At 40.9% G+C, this 16,881-nt stretch overlaps 1 pseudogene across 1 annotated transcript; it reads right to left on the bottom strand.

The window, feature by feature from the left end:
* Positions 1-1,638: 1,638 nt before the first annotated feature.
* On the bottom strand, positions 1,639-11,336 carry LOC309601617 (transmembrane protein 267-like; annotated as a pseudogene). The gene is made up of 2 exons: positions 11,013-11,336; positions 1,639-1,974 (listed from the first exon to the last, which is right to left on the bottom strand). The product of its transcript is annotated as a transmembrane protein 267-like (transcript).
* Positions 11,337-16,881: the final 5,545 nt, after the last annotated feature.

Raw genomic sequence — 16,881 nt, 5'->3', positions numbered from 1 at the left:
TTTGGGTCAGCTGTCCTGGCTATGTCCCCTCCTAACCTCTTGCCTGCCCCCACCCCAGCCTACTGGCCTCTGTGTGTGTGTGTGTAGGGGGTTGGTGTTGGAGAGACAGCCTTGATGCTGTGCTGCTCAGGGTAACCAAAACACTGGTGTGTTATCAACACCTTTCTAGATACAAATACAAAGCACAGCACTGTGAGGGCTGCTATGGGGAAAGTTAACTCCATCCCAGCCAGACCCAGTACACTAATATACATTTACTAATGTAAATGTAGTGCGAACACATCACCTAATCTTTGCACCCTTCGATAACTTAAGTTCAGCACATGCTACCCTATATATATGCTCTTCCACAAAAATACTCCCTTGTGTCAGCTATTCATCACAAACTGGAATAATTAAGGCCCCATCTCCTTAATGGGCAATGGAGTTCAATGAATAAAAAATTAACAAAGCAATTATTAATAGACATTTCTCAGCTTGTACACTGTAAACTAGACAAGAGCTTAATTTTTACTTTGGGACTTTTTCTGAGAAATTTCTGTAAATGAAAACTGTTACTTTGAATAGTCCACAGTGCAAATTACTACGTTATGAACCTGCAACATAATAATATTTTTCCTTAAGGAACTTATTTATGAGGAAATTTCTATTTCACTATAATAATAATGCATTTTATTTTATGAAAATAAGGATGATATTGCATCTAATGGAAAATGCTGTTTACGAGTACAGTAGTAAGGCCTTTAAGAAAACTTGCATTTTGAGCAATTTTAATTTTATCTTCCTGACTCTTCCCTAAAGCTTATGTTTTACTGTAATAAATAAGTTTGCCTTTACACAATCCTTAAATATTTACTGAAATTCCTTAGTTCCAAATTAAATAATATTCATAATTAGTATATTTTTTTAAATTAAACAATTTGGTTAATGCACATAAAACTGCAACCAAACTGTCTTCTCCTTTCTAACCACAAATAATAGCTAGTAATTGTCTGCAAATTGAGTTTCAAGCAACTACAGAGGAATAGAATTTAGTAGAAACACTATATTATAGCAGCATTCAAAGAGGTGCAGATATGCAGCTGCACATTGTGAAATATAAACAGCATTTCTTTTAAAACAGTTGAATAAAAAAGTTTAGCAGGAAAACAAATACATTCAAAAGGCTAATTGATGTTTTTTAGAAGTGCCATAAAATACTAAATTCTCACTAATACTTAGCATTTATATAGTACTTTACATTTTTGAAGCGCTATACAAATGCTATCTAGATGAAATGTATTATCTAAAGGTAGAATACAAATCCAAAATGAATGGTGATCAGATGAATGGCACCATGACAGTAAAATGTAATGTAATTACTACAGAGAGACTAAGTATTTTATAAATCAGCTAGCTATGCATGAACTATAATGGAAGACCACATATTTTACAAGGGGAATGTATAGATATGAAATTATTACCATTCATGAAATAGGTTTCTATGACCACAAGGAATTGACACAGGAGCTGTAACTGGCTCCACAGGCTTAAAATGCCTAACTCCTAAGTTGTAGGAAACATAAGGAAACCCCTTCAGTGATAAACAGGCAGGTTATTTCAAGTACTAATATAAACAACTTTTAAGACCCATCATCCTTATACATCAATGCGGATTCCGTGTTTTATAGACATTAATTATCTAGTGCCTGTTAAATACATAATAAATGAACATAGATGAGGTAAAGATGCTGTAATTGCCACATACAGCCAATATGGCAAAGGAGTAGTTTTTCCAAATGGGCAGATCCAGAGGCCATGACGAATCCCGTCATGGATGTGATGAGAAGTCCAGGATATGAATAACATCCAGGGAAGAAAACACTGTGAGTTCTTAAGCCTGAAAAGGTGCATAATAAACTTTAATGTCAGAGCCACAACAGGAATCACAGTAGAACAATGAAGAAGTGGTCTCTGTGGAAGAGTCGGAGCAGCCTGCAGAAAAGAAAAATATAATTGGCAATGGCTACAATTGTTACAAGAAAATAAATATTTCATGGATGTTTACAGGTGTATTATCAAAGTGGAAGTGCAAAGAAAAACATACTGTTCCTTTCCACTGCAACTGATCAAAATCAACACTATGACTACTTAGATGTATGAGAGCTGTGTGCTGCCCTGTCAGTAGCAGGGCTCAGGGTGCTGGGACAGGCTTTTCTCTATTGTATGATATGAATCATGCATCCTACTAAGCATTACCAACAGCAAAACAGGAAGGGAGAGGGATGAGGTATGCTATTTGTCATATAGTCATGTGGTATACAGGAATGTGTATAGTATGCTGCACTGATTATATGTATTTAATTTCAAGATAATTAATATTTAATATGCTTTAATGGAATTTCTTTTCAAAAATACATCCTGTATAATACTATTATAATGTATAATGTATATGCATAATATACCTGTGAAGTTATTTTAGTTCGACAATATCCAATACAGAGCAGTAGTTTCCAATACAACAAAATTGGACAGGGAAAAGACACGTTCAGAAGCTAACGTCTGAGTCATTTGTGATTGGTGTTTTTATATTAACAACTTTGCTTAATGCTAACTCAGTTGAAAGCCTGATATTTAGGCTTAATAAAGGTGAACGTCTAGCTAGTGAGAGTCCTCACTACAAAGAAGATTAAATTTAGCTGGTTTAAGAAGTGATAATTATCAATTTAATATACATATTTGAGAAAATATTCTGGATGTACTTACTAGCAAGAGCTAGAACTATCTCTGGGTTTTTTTTTATTTTAGGGAACTTGTTTAAGCAACAAATAAGTAGATTCTTGTTTCTGTAAGCACAGGAGAAATGATAGCACATTACTAAAAGATCTATACCAGTGAAAAATGAGAGGCATGACTAGCAGTCAAAGCAGGGCGAGCCCCTCAGCAAACTGGTTACCAATGCCTAGTAACTAACATTCACCAGTTTCATCAGCATAACTGTAATCAGCAGCAAAGATTCTCCAGTAGTAGTAACCTTTCAATCTTCTCTCCTTCTAGCTCTCCAGAAGTCATTAATTTTTTGCTCATTTAACCCTATTTCCTTCACAGCTTTCCAGAGATTGATCAGCCTGGTCCTCAGTATCTTCTGTTCCATAAACATAACTACAATTTGCTGATGTAATATAAATTGGCTCAATTCAGATACTGGTGAACATTTGGAAAGACTGTAACAGGCCCCAGAGACACACTGTTTGCACATGATGGTGCATCTGACTTATGTTGAACATATCCCTCACTGCATCTACTGCAGAAAGCAAACAAATATCACTACAAGACACAAGCCAGTAACCCGTTAATGCTTCAGCTGTGTTAATTGTTGCAGGATTCATCAGCTACGGTACCTGCAACTATGGGACTCTGGAATAGCTTAATTGAGTTCTCATGGATAATTTAGACAACTGCTTGGAACCCTGTCTTCTCTGTAAGGAAACTTTGATGTAGCCTTAGCCAAGAAATACAAAGATGAGGAGTTATGGACTACCTTGGAATATAACAGCCTGTGCCCTAAACCAAAGCCAACAGTAAAAGGCTTGCAGAAAGCTTTGCTCTATTAGCTTCCCACCACGTGCTTGTCCACAACTCTCTTAATCAGGTGATGGGATTAAAAAACTCACAAACCATCTCAACAACTTTTAACTGTAATGGGACAGACCCAACTCCTTTAAGTTGGTGCAAAGGGTGTATTTTCTGCAACTTCATTTCTGTTTCATACAAGCAGATTGTTCACAGATTAAAATAGAAAAATCTTGTGATGGTGTAGGGTAGGTGATAAACAATTGCAAAGATAGTCAGATTTTTGTTACTGTCAGCAAGAGCCTAAAACATTCATACTAGCCTATTTTTGAAAAACCACTCTGGATGGCGATACATTTTGGCAGATATCCTATTGACTGGTCACTATTTCTACACTTTGGGAAAAAAAAACAAACAGTGACGCCTTCAGTGGCAAAGTGCAAATGATTCTTTTCCCTCTGCCCTATGGAGGTTAGATGCCAACAGCAACACAGTAAATAGGGAGAATTTGAATGTTGATTACTTATGCAATTTATCAGTATTAGTGCTGATCTTTATCCAGTTTTGGGGAGGTGATGCTTGAAAATTTTTCATACAGAATTTTAGATGGCAGGGTTGTTCATACAGCAAACCTGAGCGCTCAATTTTAGCAAGAGAAAACCCTATTTTGTAATTGCAGTACAGTCATCAGGCTTCTGAAATGCTGTTGCCCAAGTTCTGAGAGAATAGTCTGTTTTATGTTCTGTAACTAGAGGAACATTTACATCCTTGAGTTGCCAAGCCCAAGAGACAGAAACATAGTTCTATTTGGCAATATAAGCTGTTATACTCTTTCTCCTAACAGGCAAATTTGTTTGCCTTCAGAAATCACCAGATCTTTAAAAAAATAAAAAAATAAAAACAACACAAGCCTTTTCTGCCTTAAACCTCCCAGAAAAAGATCATCATGGTTTGGGTAGATTTAGGGAGATGTCTACCATGAAAGAGATCAGGCTGCAGTTGCAAACAGAATTTATTCACAACACAAATGACCTTTTCCATTTGCCTAAACATGCAATCAGGTGAAAGATCTTCTTGAAGTTCCTGCTCCTCCAGCCCCTCTCACACACTACAATGAGCAGCTGAAGACGGGAGACAACAATCACATCCAGTAGAACCCAAGCAAACTCTTTGCTTTAATACTCAAGGGGAGAACAAGGAATTTATAGAATCATAGAATTGTTAAGGTTGGAAAAGACCCTTAAGATCATCGAGTCCAACCGTTAACCTAACACTGCCAAGTCCACCACTAAACAACGTTATGTAACAACATGGGCTCCCTCGCTCATATTCTGTGATGCTTCACAAGCCTGAAGTCCTTAGTTTTGAGGCTGAGTACAGATCTGTAAATTCAATAATAAATTAATTGTGTATGTGCAAAGCTTATTCTCCAATTCCAGAAATGCTCCCGTGCAGCCCAGGTTGGTCAGCAGTGGCACATTAACCAGCTGTTATGTACATTTGCTGCTACAATCTTGTTTGCCACCAATTGCATTCTCTACACTTTTAGAAGCTGGTGAGTCTTAAGTAGCAAGCTAGCAATTCCTGTGCATCTGTTCCGCAACATGAGTGTTTGGGCTACAATCCTGGGGGACACTTCTCATTGAAGTCATACCTGTATCACATTTAGCCCATCATGCTGCTCTTGTTTATCAGCAATGCTGAATGTGATGGCAGGCTGCCATCCTGGTTTCAGCTGGGATAGAGTTGATTTTCTTCCTAGTAGCTGGTATAGTGCTGCGTTTTGGATTTAGCATGAGAATAATGTTGATAACACACTGATGTTTTAGTTGTTGCTAAGCAGTGCTTACACTAGGCAAGGACTTTTCAGCTTCCCCTGCTCTGCCAGGTGCACAAGAAGCTGGGAGGGGGCACAGCCAGGACAGCTGACCCAGACTGGCCAAAGGGCTATTCCGTACCATGTGACATCATGCTCAGTATATAAACTGGAGGAGTAGGCCCAGGGGGCAGTGATCACTGCTCAGGGACAGGCTGGGCATCGATCAGTCAGCAGGTGGTCAGCAATTGCATCGTGCATCACATGCTTTGTATATTATTATTGTATTATTGCTGTTTTACTTTATTTTACTTCAATTATTAAACTGTTCTTATCTCAACCCATGAGTTTTCTCACTTTTACTCTTCTGATTCTCTCCCCCAGCCCACCAGGGGAGAGTGAGCAAGCAGCTGTGTGGTGCTTAGTTGCTGGCTGGGGTTAAACCACAACAGCTGCAGTAACTTTCACCTTTAGAGCTAGTCAATGAGATGGATTCTTAGATTCTTCTACATTTGTGTGCACATAATACACAGTAAAAACTACCTGGAATACAAAGAACTACAAGATCTAAGTAGCAAAGTCTTTGTAGACTTTATACTTATTGCAAAAAATAATGTGGGCAAAAGGGTAGATCACATGCTACTTGGTACACAAGTATTTATCAGAGTAAACATATAAATACCACAGGTGACTATTTACCCTGAACACTCCAGAAAAATAATGATGAAACCATGAAAAACAGTCCAATAGCCAAATAGTCCAAGCAGCAAGCTGTATCAGCAGGAACAGGAGTAGATGACTGGAGGAGTGTGAAGGTAGCAACTGGAGGTAGATGGCAATACTGCTTTGTGCTGCACAAAGGGTTACTTCAAAAAAGTAACCCATCATCAAATTTAAGAGTGATGATGAAGAGCTTTATAGATAATTGTATATAGTAATGTGAAAAATACCATTGTTACAAATTAGTAATAGTGGTGTGGTTAGGTAATTAGATTTCTTAATTTATTAGTTACTTATTAATGTGTTGCATAAGCAATAAACATTGTAGTCTCTTAAATCAGTTATTCTCAATCCTGCAATTTAAAGAATGGGACTGGAACTAACAAATAAGTAGTAAAAAAAGTATCCCATGAAGTAATAAATTACATAGGCAACAACCTGAAATTACAACATGACACTGAAAGGTGCATCATATTAATGTGAGGAAAGCAAAATCACATATTATAATCAGGTCTAGCTAGCCAGGCAACAACACAGCAGAAAAGTTTATGGGGATTACATTATATCACAAACTAAAAAGACTCTGATGGCATTGCAAGAAGACATAAAACCTGTAACAGATTTTTTTTCTTTTTAAAAAGACAGAAGTGTTGTTTGCATGTGATATTAAAAGGAATTAATTTATGCTATTTGGCTCAAATGAAGTCTCACCTAAAATACTATACACAGTTTGGGACAGGACCTTTTAAAGATAATTTAGGCAAAAGGCAATCCAGAGGAGACCAGAAAAATAGTAAGAGCTTTAAAAAACATAAATCCAGGCCCTTCAACCTTTTCTTGCAAGCTATTTAGTCAAGAGGAAACTTTTTGTAAAGCATAATGGTTTTTCAAGTTGTAAGAGTAACACTGTTACTGCTGTAAGGGTCTAGAGACCTACACAGAATATGGTTTACAGGTAAACATACTTTATTAGCCCAATTACCATATGGAGGGAGGAGGAGTTAAGTAGGCAAATGACTATAAAAGAGCCTTTGGGCATCTTGCCTTCTTCTCACCTCAGCTATGTAAGTTTGGCTACTAAAGGGCTATTGTTCTACCTGCAGATCTTGTATTTCTAATTTGTAAAACATTTTTGGAGACAGCACAAAATTCAGCTATCTTTCACAGAGAAGCCTTAAAGAATAAGAAAACAAGATCTAATGGTCAACAACGATAATTTAGGCTGGATATTAGAAAAACAATTTCTAGCTGCTTGGGAACTGAAAAAACACAGGAACAAATTAACGCATTAAATTGCAATAATTTACTTTGTTTGGGATACTAGGAATAGGCTACAAATCTTCTCCATCATGGAAAGTGTAAGCATATTTAACCTTACCTCACTGAAGACAGTAAAGAGACAGATCACTTCCCAATTCTATGATACAATACAATACTCAGCTTTTTAAACAAACTGTGTCATCTAGTGGTCATAATTAAGAAAAAAATACTGGTGATAATCTCAAATGCAAGAAAAAGTAGCAAGAGTATTTTAACAATACTTTTTAATAAGTAGTCGTTCATTACTTGCATTTACTGATTTTCAAATAAGAAAATATACATGAGAATAATTATAGATTTAAATGCTATACCAAAATGTTAATATTATAGGACCCATTAATCAATCAAACCAACTTTCCTTTTCTTTATATGGTTTTATAGTTTTACAGTATTTCCATATAGACAAAAAGTACAGAAAAGGGGAGAACTAGGGACTACCTAGGAACAACCCTGGGCACCAGTACATGCTGGAGGCCGACTGGATGGAAAGCAGCTTTGTAGAAAATGACCTGGGGTTCCTTGTGGACAAGTTGAATATGAACCATCAATGTGCCCTTGCGGCAAAGGTAGCCAGTGGTATCCTGGGCTGCATTAGGAGGAACGTTACCAGCAGGTCAAAGGAGGTGATCCTTCCCCTCTACTCAGCACTGGTGAGGCCACCTCTGGAGTGCTAAATCCAGTTCTGGGCTCCCCAGTACAAGAGAGACATGAAGCTACTGGAGATAGAGTCCAGAGAAGGGCCACTAAGATGAAGGGACTGGAGAGCTGTGACTGCATAGCCTGGAGAAGAGAAGGCTGAGGGGGGGATCTCATTAAGGTGAGCAAATATCTGAAGGGAGGGTATAAAGACGACAGAGCCAGGCTCTTTCCATTGGTGTCCACTGACAAGGCAAGAGACAACGGGCACAGACTGAAACACAGGAGGTTCCTCCTGAATGTAAGGAAACACTTTTTCACTGTGAGGGTGACTGAGCACAGGAACGGGTTGCCCAGAGATGTTGTGGAGTCTCCCTCCTTGGAAATATTCAAAAGTTGTCTGGACATAGTCCTGAGCAACCGGCTCCAAGTGAGCCTGCTTGAGCAGGGAGTTGGAAAAAATGATCTCCAGAGGACCCCTCCAACCACAACCACTCTGTGATTCTGTGAAAATGCCCTCTTTGTCAAAGACAAATAAGGGGGAAACTGATCATATTAAAAGGTCTACCAAATGCACAAATAGGAAAACTTTTACCTACAACAAATAGTGATACTGTAGGTAAACAAAAACTATTTTCCCATCAGAAGTCTGATTTTAACATCTCAACTATAACCAATAATGCTTCTTGCATTTATCCATCTCCTATATACTTTTTTTTTTAAATTGATAAACAATTTTGTATTGTTGTTCTTTAATTAAAGATTACAAAGAACATCAATTTTCCCTCCACCTCCTTTCTTCCTAGGAGTTATTTTCTCTGTCATCCACGTGAAGAGTGTAACACTACTCTGAGCAAACTGGGGGAGAAGTAAGAAGGCGAGATGGTCAAACTACTAAGCTATGCTCTGGTTGAATAAATAAAGGCTGGTATCTTCCCCTTCTCTTGTGCAACAACAGCAGGTCAATCTGTAGGTGAGGGTGTACGTTTTTGGGGAGGGGAGAGTAAGTAGCATGTATGTATATGTATGCTAGCAACACCAGCATAATCAAACTGTGAGGACGTGTTGCTGAGCAGAGCAAATTCCTGATAACAAGCAGAGTGGCAGGGCTCTAGCTATGGGGACCAGAAGCCAGCTGATGGCAAGGAGTGTATGCCTGAGATACAAGATCTAGAGGGCAGTGTTAGGAGAATTGTGGCCAGGGTTGGCACAGATGGAGCTTGTGAAAGGTGCAAATGTTTTGGAGAGTATACAAAACAGACTGTTGTGGTCAAGGAAAGCTGGGTATATATGTTTGGAGCAGGCAAGAAGACAGGGATATATGTACATGTGTGAATGGAGGAGTGGGAACAGGATACACCTAAAACACTAGAGAACCACTGAAAAAGAATACCATAATCTGATAGTACTAATCCTACTGAGAAACTCTGTCCTAACAAGCAGTTCTGCAAATGGATGATCACATATATTCCTTAACAGGAGCCAATTCACTTTTTTCTTTCTGTTAAAAAGTTTGAAACTTGATTTATTTTTATTTTTTACAGCTGTATTGGGTTTGTGTGGCAAGGTTTTGGTAGCAGGGGGACTACAGGGGTGGCTTCTGTGAGAAGCTGCCCCCATGTCGGACAGAGCCAATGCCAGCTGGCTCCAAGAGTGACCCGCTACTGGCCAAGGCTGAGCCAATCAGCAATGGTAGTAGCACCTCTGTGATAACATATTTAAGAATGGGGAAAAAAATCCACACAACTGCAGCCAGAGAGAGGAATGAGAATATGTGAGAGGAACAACTCTGCAGACACCAAGGTCAGAGAAAAAGGAGGGGGAGGAGGTGCTCTGGGCACCAGAGCAGAGATTCCCCTGCAGCCCGTGGTGAAGACCGTGGTGAGGCAGGCTGTCCCCCTGCAGCCCATGGAGGTTAACAGTGGAGCAGATATCCACCCGCAGCCCATGAAGGACCCCACACCAGAGCAGGTGGATGTTCCTGAAGGAGGCTGTGACCCCGTGGGAAGCCCACACTGGAGCAGGCTCCTGGCAGGACCTGTGGACCCATGAAGAGAGAGGAGCCCACGCTGGAGCAGGTTTGCTGGAAGGACTTGTGACCCCATGGGGGACCCACGCTGGAGCAGTCTGTTCCTGAAGGACTGCACCCTGTGGAAAGGACCCATGCTGGAGCAGTTCATGAAGAACTGCAGCCTGTGGGAAGGACTCACTATGGAGAAGTTCGTGGAGGACTGTCTCCCGTGGGAGGAACCCCACACTGGAGCAGGGGAAGAGTGTGAGGAGTCCTCCCCCTGAGGAAGAAGGAACAGCAGAAACAGTGTGTGATGAACTGACCACAACCCCCATTCCCTGTCCCCCTGTGCTGGTTGGGGGGAGGAGCCAGAGAACTCGGAAGTAAAGTTAAACCCAGGAAGAAGGGAGGGGCGGGGGGAAAAGGTGTTTTAAGATTTAGTTTTTATTTCTCATTACCCTACTCCAATTTCATTGGCAATAAATTAAACTAATTTCCCCAAGTTGAGTCTGTTTTGCCTGTGACAGTAATTGGTGAGTGATCTCTCCCTGTCCTTATCTCGACCCACAAGCCTTTCATTATGTTTTCTCTCCCCTGTCCAGTGGAGGAGGGGACTGATAGAGTGGCTTTGGTGGGCACCTGGCATCCAGCCAGGGTCAACCCACCACAACAGCCAACAAGGACAAACTCAGACTGCCTTTTTAAAGGTGAACAGCTCATATATAGCTTGTTTGTGGGAGAAATATTTAGGGTTGGCTAAAACCAAACATACTACTTCTCAGTAAGACTGAATGAAACAAAACAGCAGCTGGATGATCTACTGTCTAGATATTTCTACCCCTTATTGTAAACAGAAATGGATGACCTACTTTATACACAAAGCATGCATGGCACCACTTAACTGTTTCATTTGGATAACAAAGCAAATGTGTGATATGCATAGGATATCATGTACAAGGACAATGACAGGGAGCCAGCAAGAAAGAAGTGGTCTGCATCAATGACAGAGGCAAGGAAGCCAGCCAGAGTGACTTCAGTGCAATCACTTTTCTTCCTGAGTCCAATCACTATTGCTCAGGACCACATTCCTAGTATACCATGCACTGCATTATCAGAGAAGGCTCGGAGCTAGTCATTTTGCTGAATGAAGGAAAACTGCAGAAGTCTGTCTGCTACAAAGCAGAATATTCCCAAACCTAGACTAGAAATAACTGAAGCTGTCCTGAAAGTTTGGAGAAGAGCATGGGCCTTTTCAGTCTCAGATGCCATGGCAAAAACCATGTCACAGCACACAAAATGTCATCAGGACATACACTGTGCATTGTCCTTTGTATCATTAGTTGTTCTGTAAATGTCAGAGAACAGAAAGAAAATTATTAAAGAAAAAAATCCATGAGCACAAAGCATTTGTTATCACAGCTACAACTGAGCATAAAAAACCCAATTCAACATTGGTATTTAATATTCCTAGGGAATCTTTTATTTCAGATTATTCGTTGACTAGAACACTACAGTTCTGAATGAAAACACTTGTCCTGTTTTAATTAGAACAAGCACCTTTGTAACATAGAAAGCTCTAACAAAATAATTTGAAACACATCTACGATAACACACTGAACATGTTTCAAGCTTCCTCCTGGTCTTAAATACATGATATCCATCAAATTAAATCCTTTACACTGTAATAGCAACAAAAAAAAGATTCAATTTGGAGGATTCCTAGGACTGATGCTCAAAAATCCCAAATCTCTCCATGCAACAACTGTTAAAACTGAGTTTCTAATTTATAATCCCAAAACACTTTTTTCATTTGCATACTTTGTAAACATATGTATTATCATCCTGGTACCCCTCTCTGAGCAACTCCTTGTTTATCTTGGAGACCGGCATGCAGAATAAGCATTAAGAAAACCAGAACCACTAAAATATCTTCACTATTTATTATAAACACAAAGACAACAACCATTCAGTCAAGCAGAAGTAACCAAAACTAACTCCTTACAGAGAAAAACTACACATGCTTTTCCTCAGTATGTGCTCCAGTAGCAAACTCTACTGTTACTTTTAGGACTTGTCTACTATGTGCCACATTAACTTCATAACAGCTCCTTTTTCAGAAAAAAAATAAAATTAACTAATCCCAGTCATTTTACTTTTGAAAAGTTGACCATTGTAATTTGAAGATAAAGGCATCATTATTAGCATTAATCATAGAATCGTCAAGGTTGGAAAAGACCCTTAAGATCATCGAGTCCAACCATTAACCTATCACTGCCAAGTCCACCGCTAAACCACGTCCTTGAGCACCACATCTACCCTTCTTTTAAATACCTCCAGGGATGGGGACTCAACCACTTCCCTGGGCAGCCTGTTCCAATGCCCGACTACCCTTTCAGTGAAGAAGTTTTTCCTAATATCCAACCTAAACTTCCCCTGGCGCAGCTTGAGGCCATTTCCTCTCGTCCTATCGCTTGTTACTAGGGAGAAGAGACTGAAATAATAATCACTTAAAAGTCCTTTAAAACTATTTACGTGCTGTAATTATTATGATACCCTCTTGTACAAAGTGATTTCTTGGGAATAATTACCCTGTCCTTAAATAACTGCTTGACACCTCAAAAGAAATTCCAAAAGTAATTCAAGGTCTAAAAGACTCCCCACAGGAAGCAACTACAGGATACTTGGATTATAAAGACAGAGTACTCATTTCTGTGATAACATTAAAAAGAACACTTTTGAAATAAAAATCCTCATATAAATGATGTATTCCCTAGCTTCGTTATGTTAAACGCACTGAAAAGTAGACTTTGAAGGAAAGTATCATTTCTAACTATCCAACTATCTGTCTGGGAAGCCAGGGAGATAGAATGTAGGCTTTGAAACTGTGCTCTATCTAAAAATGGAATCTTCTGTGCAATACATTATTATATTTCTGTGCAATACATAAAATCTTGACAATCCTTCTTCTTACAGTTCTATCAGGTAAATTTTTATACTAAATGGGCTTTTTATGAGTGTATTAGACTTCCTTTAAAAATAAACACTTCTGACAACACTGACACATAATATTTTATGATTTTAAACACATCATTGATTATAAGCCCCAGAAAATATAAAGTGTTTCTTCTAGCTTATTTACATACCTGTTTATTGTAGAATTATCCCCAAGACATAACTACTGGCATTGATCTTTATAGAAAAAAAGCTCACTGAAGCATTCATTTGATAAAGTTAAAAAAAAAGAGAAGAAAGCACGAATAATACATGAGCTTTGCACACAGATGAAAAAAAGTGGGTCAAGTTTAGAGTCTGTTAACTATGACTGTGCCTTTTCTGAATGAACATGTAGACACAAAGTATTTCCTGAAACACTGGAACTGTCATTTTCTGGGGGGTGACTTTACAATGTATAGTACATTGCTGAATAAATTCCATTTTAAAGAACAAATGGCGATATCCTCAAAAACGTTTCTTCTATATAACCATCATGTCAGATTGGATTTTCAGTCATAGAATCATAGAATACCAGATTGGAAGGGACCTCAAGGATCATCTGGTCCAACCTTTCTAGGAAAGAGCACAATCTAGACGAGATGGCCCAGCACCATGTCCAGCTGAGTCTTAAACGTGTTCAGCGTAGCGGAGTCAACCACTTCCCTGGGGAGATTATTCCAATGATTGACTGTTCTCATTGTGAAAAATTTTCCTCTCGTGTCCAATCGGAATCTCCCTGGGAGTAACTTGTACCCGTTACCCCTTGTCCTCACCATGTGACTCCTTGTAAAAAGGGAGTCTCCATTTTCTTTGTAGCTCCCCTTTAAGTACTGGTACATGGTGATGAGATCACCTCTAAGCCTCCTTTTCTCAAGGCTGAACAAGCCCAGCTCTCTCAGCCTATCCTCATACGGCAGGCTTCCCAGACCCTTGATCATCTTGGTGGCCCTTCTCTGGACCCCCTCCAGCCTGTCCACATCTTTTTTGTATAACGGGGACCAGAACTGTACACAGTATTCCAGGTGTGGCCTGACAAGCACTGAGTAGAGAGGGATAATGACTTCTTTATCTCTGCTGGTGATGCCCTTGTTGATGCAACCCAGCATCCTATTGGCCTTCTTGGCCACAGCAGCACACTGTTCACTCATATTGAGCTTCCTGTCCACCAGGACCCCCAGGTCCCTTTCCACAGAGCTGCTCTCCAGCCAGGTGGATCCCAGTCTGAGCTGCACTCCTGGATTATGTTTTCCCAGGTGCAAGACCTTACGCTTGTCCTTGTTAAACTTCATAAGGTTCCTGTTAGCCCACTCTTCCAGCCTATCCAGATCTTCCTGCAGGGTGGCTCTCCCTTCCAGAGTGTCTACTTCCCCACTCAATTTGGTGTCATCTGCAAACTTCATCAGGCTACACTTGATCCCGTTATCCAGATCACTTATGAAGACATTGAATAGTGTTGGGCCCAATATCGATCCCTGGGGGACCCCACTTGTGACAGGTTGCCAGTTTGAAAAAGAGCTATTTACCACCACCCTTTGGGTGCGGCCTGTCTGCCAACTCCTCACCCACTGCACAGACCACTTGTCTAGGCCGTAACGCATCAGTTTCTCCAGGAGGAGGCCGTGGGGAACTGTATCGAAAGCCTTGGAGAAGTCCAAGTAGACAACGTCGACCGCTCGCCCCATGTCAACCGAGCAGGTCACTTTATCATAGAAGGCCACCAGATTTGTCAGGCAGGATCTGCCCTTGGTGAAGCCGTGTTGGCTTTTCCCAATCACGTGCTTCATTTGACTTGTGATGGCCCCCAGGAGGATCCGTTCCATAATTTTCCCAGGGACTGAAGTAAGACTGATGGGCCTATAATTACCCAGATCCTCCCTTGAGCCCTTCTTGTAGATAGGGGTAACATTTGCCTTCCTCCAGTCCTCTGGGACATCCCCCGATCTCCATGACTTCTCGAAGATTATAGAGAGTGGCCCCGCAATGCCATCAGCCAGCTCTCTCAACACCCTCGGGTGGATGGCGTCAGGGCCCATCGATTTGTAGGGGTCAAGCTCCTGTAATAATTCATGTACGAACTCCTCCTTCACTGATGGTGGGTCTATGTTTGGATCAACCTGGATTTTCATTCCCAATGCCTGGGGCCCAACAGTGTTGGTAGAGACAGAGGTGAAGAAAGTGTTGAGAACCTCTGCCTTTTCAGCATTGTTGGTGACTGATTCACCTCTACTGTTTAACAGTGGGCCTATGTTTTCCTTCTGTTTCCGCTTGCAACTTACATACCGGAAGAACCTTTCTTGTTATTTTTGACGTCTCTGGCCAGTTCCAATTCAAGCTGAGCTTTTGCCTTTCTAACTGCATCTCTGCACACTCTGGCAATGCCCTTGTAGTTCTCAGTGGACAATCTTCCCCTTCTCCATCTCTGGTACGCGTCTCTCTTGGTTTTAAGCAGACCCAGGAGCTCGTGGTTGAGCCAAGGGGGCCTCTTGCTCTGCTTCCTTCCCTTTCTTTTATAGGGGATAAACTGGTTTTGTGCTTCCAAGAGAGCATTCTTGAAGGACTCCCAGCACTCACTGGCTCCTTTATCCTCCATGGAAGCTTCCCACGGAATGCCTCCCAACTGAGCTCTGAGCGAGCTGAAGTTTGCTCTTCTAAAATCTAGAACCCTTGTCTTGGTGCTAACCTTCAGCATGCTCAGCCGGATCCCGAACTCCACAATATTGCGATCACTGCAGCCAAGGTTGTTACTGACCGAGACATTACAAAGCAGGTTTTCTTGGTTTGTGAATAGCAGGTCCAGCAGTGCCTCCTTCCTGGTTGGCCCATCTAACATTTGTAAGAGGAAACAGTCCTCTACGCATTCCAGGAACTTGATGGATGACATGCAAGCTGCTGTATTGTTCTTCCAGCAAATGTCTGGGTAGTTGAAGTCACCCATGAGAACCAGGTTCTGTTGACCAGAAGCTTGCCTTAGTGTCCCAAATATTGCTTCATCAGCTTTATCGTCATGGTTTGGAGGTCGGTAGCAGATGCCCACTGTAAGGTCCTGCTTGGAGACGACTCCCTCTGATTTTAACCCAGAGGCATTCAACTAGAGCACTCACAATCACCATAGCTGACTTCGATACATTCGAGGTTTTCCTTAATATAGAGTGCGACTCCTCCACCTCTTTTTCCCTGCCTGTCTTTGCGAAACAGCCTATAACTGTTCATCATGATTCCCCAGTCATGCGAGTTGTCCCACCATGTCTCAGTTACTCCTATGATATCATAACCTTCTGACTGGGCACGGAGCTCCAGTTCCTCCTGTTTGTTTCCCAGACTGTGTGCATTTGTATACATACACTCAAGGTGGTTGCTCCTCTGGTACACATCTTGGGAGACAGCTAAGGAACATTTGTCGCCGCTCTGGTTGGCCTGACTTACTCCCCAGTTGGATGTGGTGGCATGAGCATTTCTGTTTTGGACCCCACCCCCCAAGTCCTTCAGTTTAAAGCCCGCCTCACCAAGTTAGCCAGCCTGTTGCTGAAGATTCCCTTGCCCCTTCTAGGCAGATGGATTCCATCCCTCCCTAACACATTTTATTTGAAATTACCATAAAATCTGTATAAGAATCCAATCTGGGAAGAGCTGATATAGCAACATACCCTTAAAAAGCACACCAGTATTCAAAGACAAACTTACCTTGGGACTAGGAGGACAGTTTTTCCATTGCAGACGTCTTATTCCAGTAGGAAACATGGTCTATGCCTCAGAGTCGAGCCTCTGTGCTTGCTGAATCCGGTCCATCCAGTCCAATGCAGGAAAGACCAAACACAGTTTGTTCCATACCTAA

This window comes from Platalea leucorodia (genome assembly GCF_965183815.1).
Source record: "Platalea leucorodia genome assembly, chromosome: W".
Classification (NCBI taxonomy): domain Eukaryota; kingdom Metazoa; phylum Chordata; class Aves; order Pelecaniformes; family Threskiornithidae; genus Platalea; species Platalea leucorodia.
This window is presented reverse-complemented; position numbering and strand designations above follow the sequence as displayed.